Consider the following 12,108-nt stretch of genomic DNA (forward strand, 5'->3'; position numbering starts at 1 on the left):
AATCACAAAATAATTTTGTAAGCCCAACTTGTTCTCATTATTCTTAGATGCTATTGAGCCCTTTGGACTCATAGTGGCCCTATGTACAACGGGATGAAACACCATTTCATCCAGAGCTAGCGTAATGAGTTTTGCTATGTTGGTACCCATTGTTATAGTCACAATATCAATCCAGCTCATTGAGGGACTTTCTCTTTTACTGATGATCCTTTGCTTTCCCAATTATCATGTCCCTCTGCATCCAGGACCTGGTCCCTCCTGAGAGTTCAAAGTATATGAGATGGAGTCTCACTCTCTTTGTTTCCAAGACAGTCAATAGTCTTAGCAAACAACATAATTCTAATCCATCAGTCCTACTTTGGTCTTCCTTATTCACTGTTCAGTTTCCCATGTATATAAAGCAATTCAAAATACCCTGACTTGAGTCAGCTGCACCTTGGTTCTCAATGAGATATCATTTTCTTTGAACACTTTGAAGAGATCTTTTGCAGCATACTTACCCAATGAAATAGATCGTGTGATTTATTGACTTGTTGACATCAGCATCAAATACAATTAATATGAACGTTTTGAAAATGTCAGTCTTCTTTCTATTTATCATGGTGTTTATTAATCTAGTTATAAGAATGTTTATCATTTTATGTTGAAGCTTAATTCATGCTGATGAAACTTTGGTCTTCATCATCATATGTTCAAGGTTTGTGCACTTCCAACAGACAGGTTATGTTATCTGCATGGCATGGGCAAGAGCAGTGAGTCTTCCTCCCAACCTCATGCCCTTTTCTCTCCATCCAGTCCGGGTGTTTGGGTTATTTGCTCAGTATACAGATGTAATGTGCACAGTGAAGGGGTACAGTATGGAAGCTTAGTATACATGTATCCGTGTGTAAGGGTAACACTCTATTCCTACTTTTGAGATCTTTCAGTCTCTGGTATGAACCACCATCATTATCCAATTGAAATGTTGTTTTGAAACGACATGATTTTTTTTCCTGCACGTTACAAGCATGCACTATTTTCATCGCTGCTTGTTTATTTTTAAATTGCTGGTTTTGTCAAATTTTATGGTGTTTTAGCTACAGTATTCTTGTAGTTAAAATTTTGTGAATGTTTATCAATAACTTTTTGGGTATAAAGTAGTAATTCAAGGTAAAAAAGAAAAATTACAAAAGATTGTCAGTTATTATTGTCATTAAATGTAGAAAGATGTTACAAACCAATTTTGTTGCTGGCATATGAGAACACCCACATTTAAACAATTTAAAATTATATCACATGCATGATTAACACTGTTAGGTGTCCTCGTCCCAGGTCCAGCTCAAAGCAACCTGATGCACACCAGGATCAAACACTGGTCGGGCCTGTGCCAATTCAGCGTTGGCAGGTTGAGCCCACTGTTGCAGCCGCTGTGTAACCCATGCTGTTGAGGCTCTTCCTTGTTTTGTTTTTTTAAATTATTTTATTGGGGGCTCATACAACTCTTATCACAATCCAATTGTGTCAAGCACATTTGTACATTTATTGCCATCATCATTCTCAAAACATTTGCTTTCTACTTGAGCCCTTGGTATCAGCTCCTCATTTTCCCCCTTACTCCCTGCACCCCTCCCTTATGAACCCTTGATAATTTATAAATTATTATTATTTTGTCACATCTTACACCATCTGATGTTTCCCTTCACCTACTTCTCCCTTGTCCATCCCATAGGGAGGAGGTTATATGTAGCTCCTTGTAATCTGTTCCCCCTTTCTCCCTCACCCTTCGTCCACCCTCCTGGTGTCGCTACTCTCACTACTCGTCCTGAGGGGTTCACCTGTCCTGGATTCCCTGTGTTTCCAGTTCCTATCTGTACCAGTGTACAACCTCCGGTCCAGCTGGATTTGTAAGGTAGAATTGGGATCATGATAGTGGGGGTGGGGGTGGGGAGGAAGCATTCAAGAACTAGAGGAAACGTGTTTGTTTCATCATTGCTAAACTGCACCCTGACTGGCTTGTCTCCTCCCAGCGGCCCTTCTGTGAGGGGATGCCTTCCTTGTTTTCCCTCTCTCTCCTCTTACTCAAGGCCTTATCTCTTCTGACAAAGTGCTCAAAGTGTATGAGAAGTCTTGACTATCCTCATTTCTTAGGAGTGTTCTGGCTCATAAGATAAATTTGTTTGTCCTTTTGGCAGTTAATAGTAGTTTCAATATTATTCATCAGCGCCATAATCTGAATGCATCAATTCTTCAGTCTTCCTTATTCAATTTCCAACTTTCACATGTGTATGAGGTTAACTGAAAAGACCGTGGCTGTGCTCCAAACCACAAAATCCAAATTACTGCCACTGAGTTGATGTCGACTCATAGTTGCCCCTATAGAATAAGGTAGAACTTCCCCTGTAGGAATCTCCGAGACTGTACCTTCTTTGGGAGTAGAAAGCCCATCTTTCTCTAGCACAGCAGGTGACGGTTTTCAACTGCTGATTTCTCAAGAAGCAGCTGCGCTCCTAACCATTATGCCGCCAGGGCCGGAGTCTTCCATGTGACAGCCTTGTTCCTCAATGCTTTAAAGAGGTCTTGTGCAGCAGGCAGACTGAGTGCAATGTGTCATTTCATCTCTTGGCTGCTGTCTGCAAGAGCATGGATTTTGGATCCAAGCAAGAAGAACTCCTTGATAACTTTAATCTCTCCTTGGTTTATCATGATGTTACTTATTGGTCAAACTGTGAGGACTTTGGTTTCCTTTACACTGAGTTGTCATCCACACTGAAGACTGCAGTCCTTGATCTTCATCAGCAAGTGTTTCAAGTCCTCCTCGCTTTCAGCAAGACTTGAACCTAAGCTACTTATAAAAAATCCTTCACTACTTACAAACATTTTAAACACACACATGTCCAGTGACACCCACTCAGACATGCAACATGAAAAGGAAATCAATTGAGGTGGCAGCTTCGTCTGATAAAGGACAGACTATAGCTCACCAATTTGGGATGTTATTGTTTCTGGGAATTTTCAAAGCCAAGAGCCAAGGCTTTTAAATGCTGCAATTGAAGTACTCAATGATCTGAAACGCATCTCTTCTTGTCCATTTGTATTTTAAAATACAAAAAATCTATTTAGAACCCGGAATGGGAAAACCAAACAGGTTGTCTTACATGTGCAGACTTGATTTTCAACCCAAACTTCACAAAGCATTTTAATAGGCATGGATTTGCTATTCTTTAACTGAATGGTAGCCACATGGCTGTATTCCTTTGAAAATATGGCCCTTACTTGATATTTATCTAAAATATTGTATGACTTAGAAAACTTCAAAGAATATATTGAATCTCACTGTTGTAGCTGATCTTTAGGGGGGTTAAAAAAAAAAAAAGAAGCATGAACAAGAATGCTATTTTGAAAAGGAAGTCTGGTATCCAGTGACCGAATTGGTCTCTAATCTGGCAGAAAACATCATGATTAAGATTTAAGAAGGTATTTTAGGTTTTATAATTATTAGAAATTTAAATGTAGGGACAGATAACTAGCAAGCTAATATTAGACTTAGCTAGTCCAGTGAAAAGTATTACGGTCTGTAGGACATTGAAGGATCCAAGAAGGCTAAAATTTAAACGAAATACCATTATGTGTTATGTACACTAACAATAAGAATAATAAATGTTTTACAGCATTCAGTTTATCTATTATAATTTTGCAAAAGGAAATATAAAAGCATAAATTCTCACTGCCTCACCAGCTGCTCTGAAGCTAAAGAGGAGGCTGTCTGCTTCAGCCAAGACTTACAGTCTCACAAACCCAAAGAAGTTGTTTTACGCTGGCCTATTAGGTTGCTATAAGTTTAAATGTTATTGATGGCTGTGGGTTTGGTATTTTGGTTTAATTGATCAAAGCTTCCCCCACCCCTACAAATATTTCCATGGGAAGTATTTTGGGCACTAATCCAACTGTTGTCTTTTGAATTAAGGCATGAATATCATAGTATAGATATGGTGAAAATTCTGTCTTTTACCATAGGGAAAATAAACTGATTTTGTAGCACTTCCGTCATTTAGAAGAAATAAAGAAAAAAAGCTGTACTTCTCAAGTAAAAACAAATAGTTCTGGAAAATAAAAAAAGAAGTTACTAATCCAGGAGGCACCAAAAGAATTCTTTGTTGTTGTTATTGGGTGCCATTAAGTTAGTTCTGACCCATAGTAACCCTGTGCATGACAAAACAACAACAACAACACTGCGCAGTTCTGCACAATACAATTAACGTTCTTTTTGGACCCGTTGTTGCAGCCCCTGGGTCAGTCCATGTCCTTGGGAGCCTTCATCTTCTCACAGCTCCTCTACTTTACCGAACTTGACAATCTTGTCCAACACGGGTCTCTCCTGAGAACACACCCATCGGAAGGCAAATGAGTCCTGCCATCTTTGCGTCCACACACAATGGGCACTTTTCCTACGACAGCTTTGTTGGCTTTTTCACAGTCAATCTAACTTTCAATATTCTTCGCCAGTACCATAATTCAAATCACAGATCCTTCTTCAGTCTTCCTTACTCAATGCCCCATTTCCCATGCATGTGAGATCATTGAAAACACTACAGTTGGGTCAGCTGTGCCTTAGTCTTCTCAGTAGCATCCTTGCTTTTCAGTACCTTAAAGAGGTCTGCCACAGCAGATTTATCCAGTGCAAAGTTTCTTTTGATTTCCTGACGGACTGCTGCTTCCATGAGCATGGGTTGTGGGTCCAGGCAAGATGAAATCCTTGACAACTTTGATCTTTGCCCCGTTTATCATGATACTGCCTATCAATCCAGTCGTGAGGATTCCGATTCTCATTACATTGACTTGTAATCCTTACTGAGGGCTGCACTCCTTGTTCTACATTAGCAAGTGCTTCAAGTCCTCCTCACTTTCAACAAACACGATTGTGTCGTCTTCATATCGCAGGTTTTTAATAAGCTTTCCTCCAGGATTGATGCCACATATATCGATGCCACATATTTCTTCATATGGTCCAGTTTCTCTGATTACTTGCTCAGCATGTAGCTTCAATACATATGGTGAGAGGCTACAACTCATCAACATTTTTGTTGCTCCACACCTTTCTTGATTTTAAGCTGTGCAGTATTCCCCTGTTCTGTCTGCACAAGCTAGCTTTCGATCCAGGTACACGTTCTGCATGATCACAATAAAGTGTTCTGAAATTCACATTTTTTTCCTCCAGTTTGTTATCCACACAGATGCTTTTACATAATCAAGTAAAAACCTTTCTGGCAATCTTTGCTTTCAGCCCCAGTTATCTGATATCGGCCAGGTTCCAGATCCTCTGAATCCAGTCTGAACTTTGAGCAGTGCCCTGTCAATGTACAGGTATGGCTATTGTTGGATGATCTTCAGAAAAATTTTGCTTGCATATGATATTAATATTTTTCTGTAAGTTTATCATTCTGTTGGGTCACTTTTCTTTGGAATGGATACAAACATGTATCTCTCTCAGTCAATTGACCAGGTAAGTATCTTCCAAATTTATTGGAATAAGCGAGTGAGCGTTTCCAGTGTTTGATCATGGAAGCAGTTCAATTAGCATTCCATCAATTCCTGGAGCCTTTTTGTGACTCATACTTTTAGTGCCGCTTGAACTTCTTCCTTAAGGACCGTTAGTTCTTGCTCATATGCGACCTCCTGAAATGGTGGAATGTTGAGTAGTTCTTTGGGTACAATGATTTTGTGTATTCTTTCCATTTTCTTTTGATGCTTCCTACATCATTCAATATTTTGCCAATAGACTCTATTAATCTTCAACATGAAGCGTGACATTTTTCCTTAATTCTTTCAGTTTAAGGTATACTGAGCATATCATCAGATATATTCCTTTTTACTGTTCTAACTCTGGTTCTTTGTATATTTAATTATAATATAATGATGAGTTCTACTATTTAAAAATAAACGAAAGCTGTCAGTGGATGTTATTTCTTCAGTTTTTATTGTTAGCTTAATTAAAGCGGATTTAAAATGAGAGCTGAAGAATTTTTAGGCCTTTACACCTGGTAGGCAGTTAACTTGGCCAACCAACTGGAAAGTATTCTTATTTATGCCCATTCACCCCAAAAGTAATGAAACAAAATTAGAAGATCATTGAATGATATTATTAATATTACACTTAAGTGAACTTTTGCTAAAGATAATCATAAAAACAGATACAGCAGTACATAAATAATGGGACCTCCGGAATTTGAACTGGATACAGAAGAGAACTTGCAGATGAGAGATATCATTGCTTATGACACATGGATCTGAGCGGAACGTAGAGAATATCAGGAAGGTGTTTCCTTGTGTTTCAATGACTATGAAAAGGAATTAAGCTGTGTATATCATAACAAATTATCAACAATGTTGCAAAGAATACATGTTCCAGAACACTTAATTGGGTTCATACAGAACCTATGCATAGACCAAGAAGCAGTCATTGGAACAAGAGTATCAAATGAGGTTAAAAATTAGGCAAGCTGGGCATCAGCTATAACTTTTCATCATGTTTAGTCAATATATCATAAATGGAACTCTACAAAGAAGATCATGCATGGCATTAAGATTAAAGGAAAACCCATCAATCTGGGCAGTATATGATAACATAACTTTGCTTGCTGAAATGGAGGACAGCTTAGTACACTCTTGGATAAAGATAAAGGAATACAGATCTCAATATAGATTTACCTCAGAATGAAAAAAAAACCCTCACACCTGGGTAATAAGAAACATTAAAGTAAACAGAGGAAATATTGAAGTTGTCAAACAATGTAATGTACTTGGAAACAGCAATCAGGAGACCACAGAGCACATGCATCGGGCAAATCATCTGCAAGGACCCTTTGCAAAGTGCTAGAAAGCAAAGGTAACCCTTTCAAGATGAAGGTGCCCCTGGTCTGAGCCATGGTGTTTGCAATGGCCTCCGACACATGTGGCAATATAAGATTAAAGAAGAACTGATGTCTTTGAATTTTGATATTGGTGAAGAATATTGAATATCAGGAAAAATGAAAAAACAAAAAGATTTTGGAATAAGTACAGCCTGAACGTTCCTTTAGAAGAAATGATGGCAAGAGTCCCTTTCAGTTATTTTGGACATGCTATCAGAAGAACACTGTCTCATGTGAAGGCTATGAGGTTTAGTGAAGTAGCGTATCAGCAAAAAAGCAGGAGATCCTTGAGAAGCATTGACACCGTGCCTGCACCCATGGGCTCTCACATAGCAAGATCGGTGAGGATGGACAGGATTTTGTCCTGTTCAGAGAGTTGGTGGCACCTAAAAATGACACCTACAAGAGATCAAATGACACAGTGCGTTGGGTGAACACGCTGTATCAGACCTTTCAAAAGCGTTGAGAAGCAAGGATATGCATTTGAGGGTTAATGTGTGCCTGACCGGAGTCACGGTCTCTTCTCACCTCACATGCTCGTGAAAGTTGAACAAGGAGGACCAAAGAAGAATCAATATATTTCAGGAACAGCACTGGCAAAGAATATTGATGTACTCGGATCACCCAAAGAGCAAACATCTGTCTTGGGGGTTCCAGCAGAATACTGTGTAGAAGCAAGCATGGCCATACTTCCCTCACTTGCTTTGAGCACGTTATGGAAAGAATCCGGTTTCTGGAAAAGGGCCTCATGCTTGATCAAACAGAGGCACACCGAGAGAGAGGAAGAGCCTTTACAGGCTGGCTGGACACGGTGACTGAGACACGGGGCGCGGACACAGCAATGGGTGTGAGCAGGGAGTCATTTGTTCTGTTGGGTGGTGCTGTCGTGTGGCCGGGGCGAGTCAGAACAGGCCCAATGGCCCAACAACAACAACAACAACATCTTCAGTAGAAGGTTAACCACTAATGGTGATAATGGACACACATGTATTTTTTTTGAAATTTCTGAAAATTAATTTTTTTGACATTCTGAAATGTATGATGCCAGCCTTTCAACTGAAACAATGTCTTTTATTGGGTTAGGGAAGTTGTATCATTTACTATTTTGCCAAGTGCATTTATCAGAAATGGTTTCAAAATTTCTTTCTAGGTTTATAATGTTTTTCATTTTTAAAATTATTATATAGACAATAAATTAAATAAAACTAGTAGCCTCTTTTTAACACTCTGAACTTGAAAACTCATCTATGTTTGAAAGATCTGTCACAATCATTTTGGAAGACTTTTATTTTTAACAAAGATTCTCTTTACATTTACATATTTTGTAAGAGAAATACAAATTTACTTTATAAAGTGCATATAACTTACCTAATTATTACTCTTTTGTCTTTATAATTTTAAAAATAGATAATAGTATGCGCGATTCAAAAATTTAATGTATGTATATTATATATCATCTGACTCCATTTTCTTAGCTGTCACCTAACAATAAGAAAAGGATCTAATTAAAATGATTTACCTGCCACAGTTTTGTACATTTTTCCAGAGTGCACATGCATTTAACAACCAAAAATGAATAAAACTCTTAATCTCCCCTTGTACATTCACACAATAGGTAATAATTCATTCAGTTTTTTCACCTTGTTTCTTCTTTAACCATAGATTCATATCAAAGGATAAGCAACCTTCTCATTTATTTTTATATATGGTACAATACAATTTCTAATTCTATTAGTGAACATTTAGGATGTTTAATGTACCTAAATTTTAAATAAATTTAAAATTAATAGACTCAAAAAATCAAAATCTTTATTGAGAAACCTGAGGCATTTTTTGGCCTTGAAAATGGGATTATACATTGATACTATTCCTACTGATAATGATTAGGAAATAGCTATCATCATTGAAAATCCAACAACTGTACTTCTGAGGAAAAAATTGAATTTTCCTTTTAGTTTCAGGGGTACTTTGTTTAAAACAGCAAAGAGATTTTGATATAGGACATCTTCAACTCTATGTACAAAGTCATGTGTTCTGAAGAATATAATAATATGGTAGATGCTTATTGGGGGAGCCCATTAGCCCATAGAATAATCCATCAGCCTTCTGACACCACTTCAAGCATCGTGTTTATATTTTGTAAACAATATGTCATTGATGTTATCTTTCTATCTTAAACCAAATGATTTTTTTATCCACATGGCTTGCAATTTCTAGTGTGTTTGCTCCAATTCATAATCAGATATTTTTCTGTTCTATAAACTCACTCCTTGGACGCATTGTGATTTGTTTCTCTTGACGGAAAGGCTCATCCTATGGAGAAAATAAGCTGGCCTCCTGGAGTGTGTTTCTGTGCTGCCTCTCCTGGATAATCTCTTTAAAGTGACATTTGTATTAATTTACGCTCCGTTTCCTGAAGCCGGCAATGTCACCGTCCAGGCTGCACTGGCACTATCCAGGAGGGCTGTCGCAGCAGATACCTACACTTTACCCTGGATTGTACACTAGAGTAAAAACTTTTTACATTTCCAGTGGGCACTGAGTAATTTTTTCCTGAACAATGGGAAGTAGGCCAAGTAAGTTTGGGACCTATGATTTACATTAAAATTCTTGAATAGAATAGTAAAAGTAAAAGAGTGTAGAAAGATTTGTCATAAAAAGTGATCACATGCCTGGCCATTTGTAAATTGCTTTTATGCTGTAAGCCATGCCATTAGTATTTCAAATATCAGCAGGTGGATGAGTTCCAATGGAATGTATAAACTTGTAGACTAAGACTAGGAAGAAAGTCCTGAAGATCAACTTCTAAAAATTAGCTAATCAATCACTTATGGCTCACATGAGAACATTATCCAAAATAGCACTGCGTTCATCCTAATGATCATGTCTGTGTGCTTTCAGATCTGGGCCAACATTTTCTTTCTTTTCATTGTTTAGTGTTGCTCAACTTTGATTTTTCTCACTGAGAAAACGATCCTTTCATCCAGTCTTTTGGAAGACTGAAGTCACCATTCATCTTCATGGACCACATTTACTGTAATATCACTAAACCTATTTATCTTGGTAAAGATAATTGCCTCTGTAGTCACTATTGTAATGTATAATTATGGTTAACAATCTATTGATACTTTATTTGGACATATCATTAGTTTAATAGAATTGGATTTTATTATTTTTTTTTTAGAATTGGATTTTACATGTCCTTAGCCATTCACTTTATTACAATGCTCTTGGTTAAGTCTTTTTTCACCTCTTCTACCATTATGGTGTTCTCCTTTCTAATGCTGAAAACAAAAGTTTCCAAGATGCCAATTTCCGTTAGTTGATCATGGAGCCCCTAAGTGAAACTGATACTTTGGATTATCTACGGCCATCTTGATCCTATATACAGGGAAATGACCCAGTGAGAGTACATTTATGGAAAGCAGAGGTTCAAGAATTCTAGGCGTCAATCAGACCTCCCTCCCTCATGTCCCCTAATCATTGGGCCACTTTCTTTTGGTGTTTTATACTTATTTTCTCTATTTACAATACGACCTTGCTTCAACCCCTCATCTCCTCCTTAGAATTAAGGTTAGGTCTGTTCCTAACTGACCTCCTTGCTTTCAGATTTCCCACTCAAAGCCACCCTGATACAAAATTCCTTGGCTTTAAGATCTCTAATGAGTCTCTAAGGTCTAGAAAATAACTTTAAATTCCTTAATTCTTGCACTTAATTTCTCTATGATCATCTAAACATGTGTTTCCCAATTCCCCTGTGAGGTTAATATGCTGAAATATATCTGGACCATTGTAAGTTACTTAAGTCCTCATCAGCCCTGCCCTTCTCCAACCTCGTGAACGCTGTTCCCTCAAACCAGAATGCCCATTTCCGTCTCTGCCTGTTGATGGGCTTCTTATTTTCAAAGAATTTTCATAAACTTAATTACCTCCATGCAGCTTCTCTGAAGCTTCAAAGCTGAAGATGTTCCTCTCTTGCTCTGCCTACTTTTAGCATTTCCTTAAGGATTATTTTAACATTTAGCCGAGTGCCTGCGTTGCACAGATCTCTGGGCATTATGTTCCCCAAACAGATGCATTTTCCTTGAGACAAGAAACGTTCTGATTGAGGTCCATCCGGATGGGCTTTGTCTGGAGACCCTCATCATTGGAAGTGCCTCGTAGAGTAACTCTGTGGTTTGCTTCACTGTCAGAACTATTGGTTGTAGCGGTGGGAAAGAACTACAGGACAATGTGTAGCGAGTAGGAAGAGTTTGACAGGCACATGGTTTTGGAAAGAAAGAAATGAAATGTTCTAGGCATTTATCTTCTGCAGTGCTCCCTTCATTAGAGAGACTAGGGATTTTGTTTATTGAAAATCTAAATCTATAAAATGAAGCTGTTCATTCTGAAAGCTTGCTTACCACATAGAGGCATGGATCTGTCTTCTTTGGGGAAAAGGTTGCATCCATGTATGTGTGGAGCTTTATAAAATGCAATCCAGCTTTATTTTTCATGGATAGCTATGGACGAAATAAATGTTCAGGCAACATTTAGGAAAATAGACAGGATTTTTGTCTTCTTAAACCTACCCTTTTTAATTGGAAGATGTTGTTTTACTTTTGCCTGAGGAAATAAAGGCAAATGAAAGAGCTGACCAGAAAAAAACAAAATATATTTTATAGCCGTGTATAAAGTCAAACATGAAAGCACTTAGTCATTCATATTACAGGCTGAAAGGCCCTCCTGGCCTGGCATTAGAAGAAGAATAAATTGTAAGTCTTAATTATCTTGTGGGTCTTATTAAAATTGCAAGCTGTTCCATTCTGCTATGTGTACTAAGAACCACTTCTCACAACTCAATAAATATTAATGACGTACTCACTGAGAGATGGCCACTTAGACGTTTCGGGAGGAAATGTCCCGTGGGAGGAGGCATTGATGTATGGGAACAAGAATTTTCTTTTACATACCAACACGACTTGATTACATGAGCAGTTATTTCACACCTTTTAGAGGATCTGGAACGTTCAAACATTGGCTTTGCATATCTATCTGGGTGATAATGAAAACACGATCAGGAATACCTGTAAATTTTTAAAAAACTGTAAAACCGTGTCTGGCTGTAGGATTTTCATGTCTCACTGACCAGAGAAGGATCCTTCAAAATTACAACAACAACAAATGCATTGTCATGAAGTCTACTCTAACTCATAGCTTCCTCTAGGATTGGCATTTCAGA

The 12,108-nt window shown here is 37.9% G+C and overlaps 1 non-coding gene across 1 annotated transcript; it reads left to right on the plus strand.

Annotated features, from left to right (window-relative positions):
* The first annotated feature begins 10,991 nt into the window (after positions 1 to 10,991).
* On the plus strand, positions 10,992 to 11,121 carry LOC142423675 (small nucleolar RNA SNORA18). The gene has a single exon (XR_012779279.1). It is a non-coding gene; the product is annotated as a small nucleolar RNA SNORA18 (small nucleolar RNA).
* Positions 11,122 to 12,108: the final 987 nt, after the last annotated feature.

This window comes from Tenrec ecaudatus, chromosome 12 (genome assembly GCF_050624435.1).
Source record: "Tenrec ecaudatus isolate mTenEca1 chromosome 12, mTenEca1.hap1, whole genome shotgun sequence".
NCBI classification, from domain to species: Eukaryota; Metazoa; Chordata; class Mammalia; order Afrosoricida; family Tenrecidae; genus Tenrec; species Tenrec ecaudatus.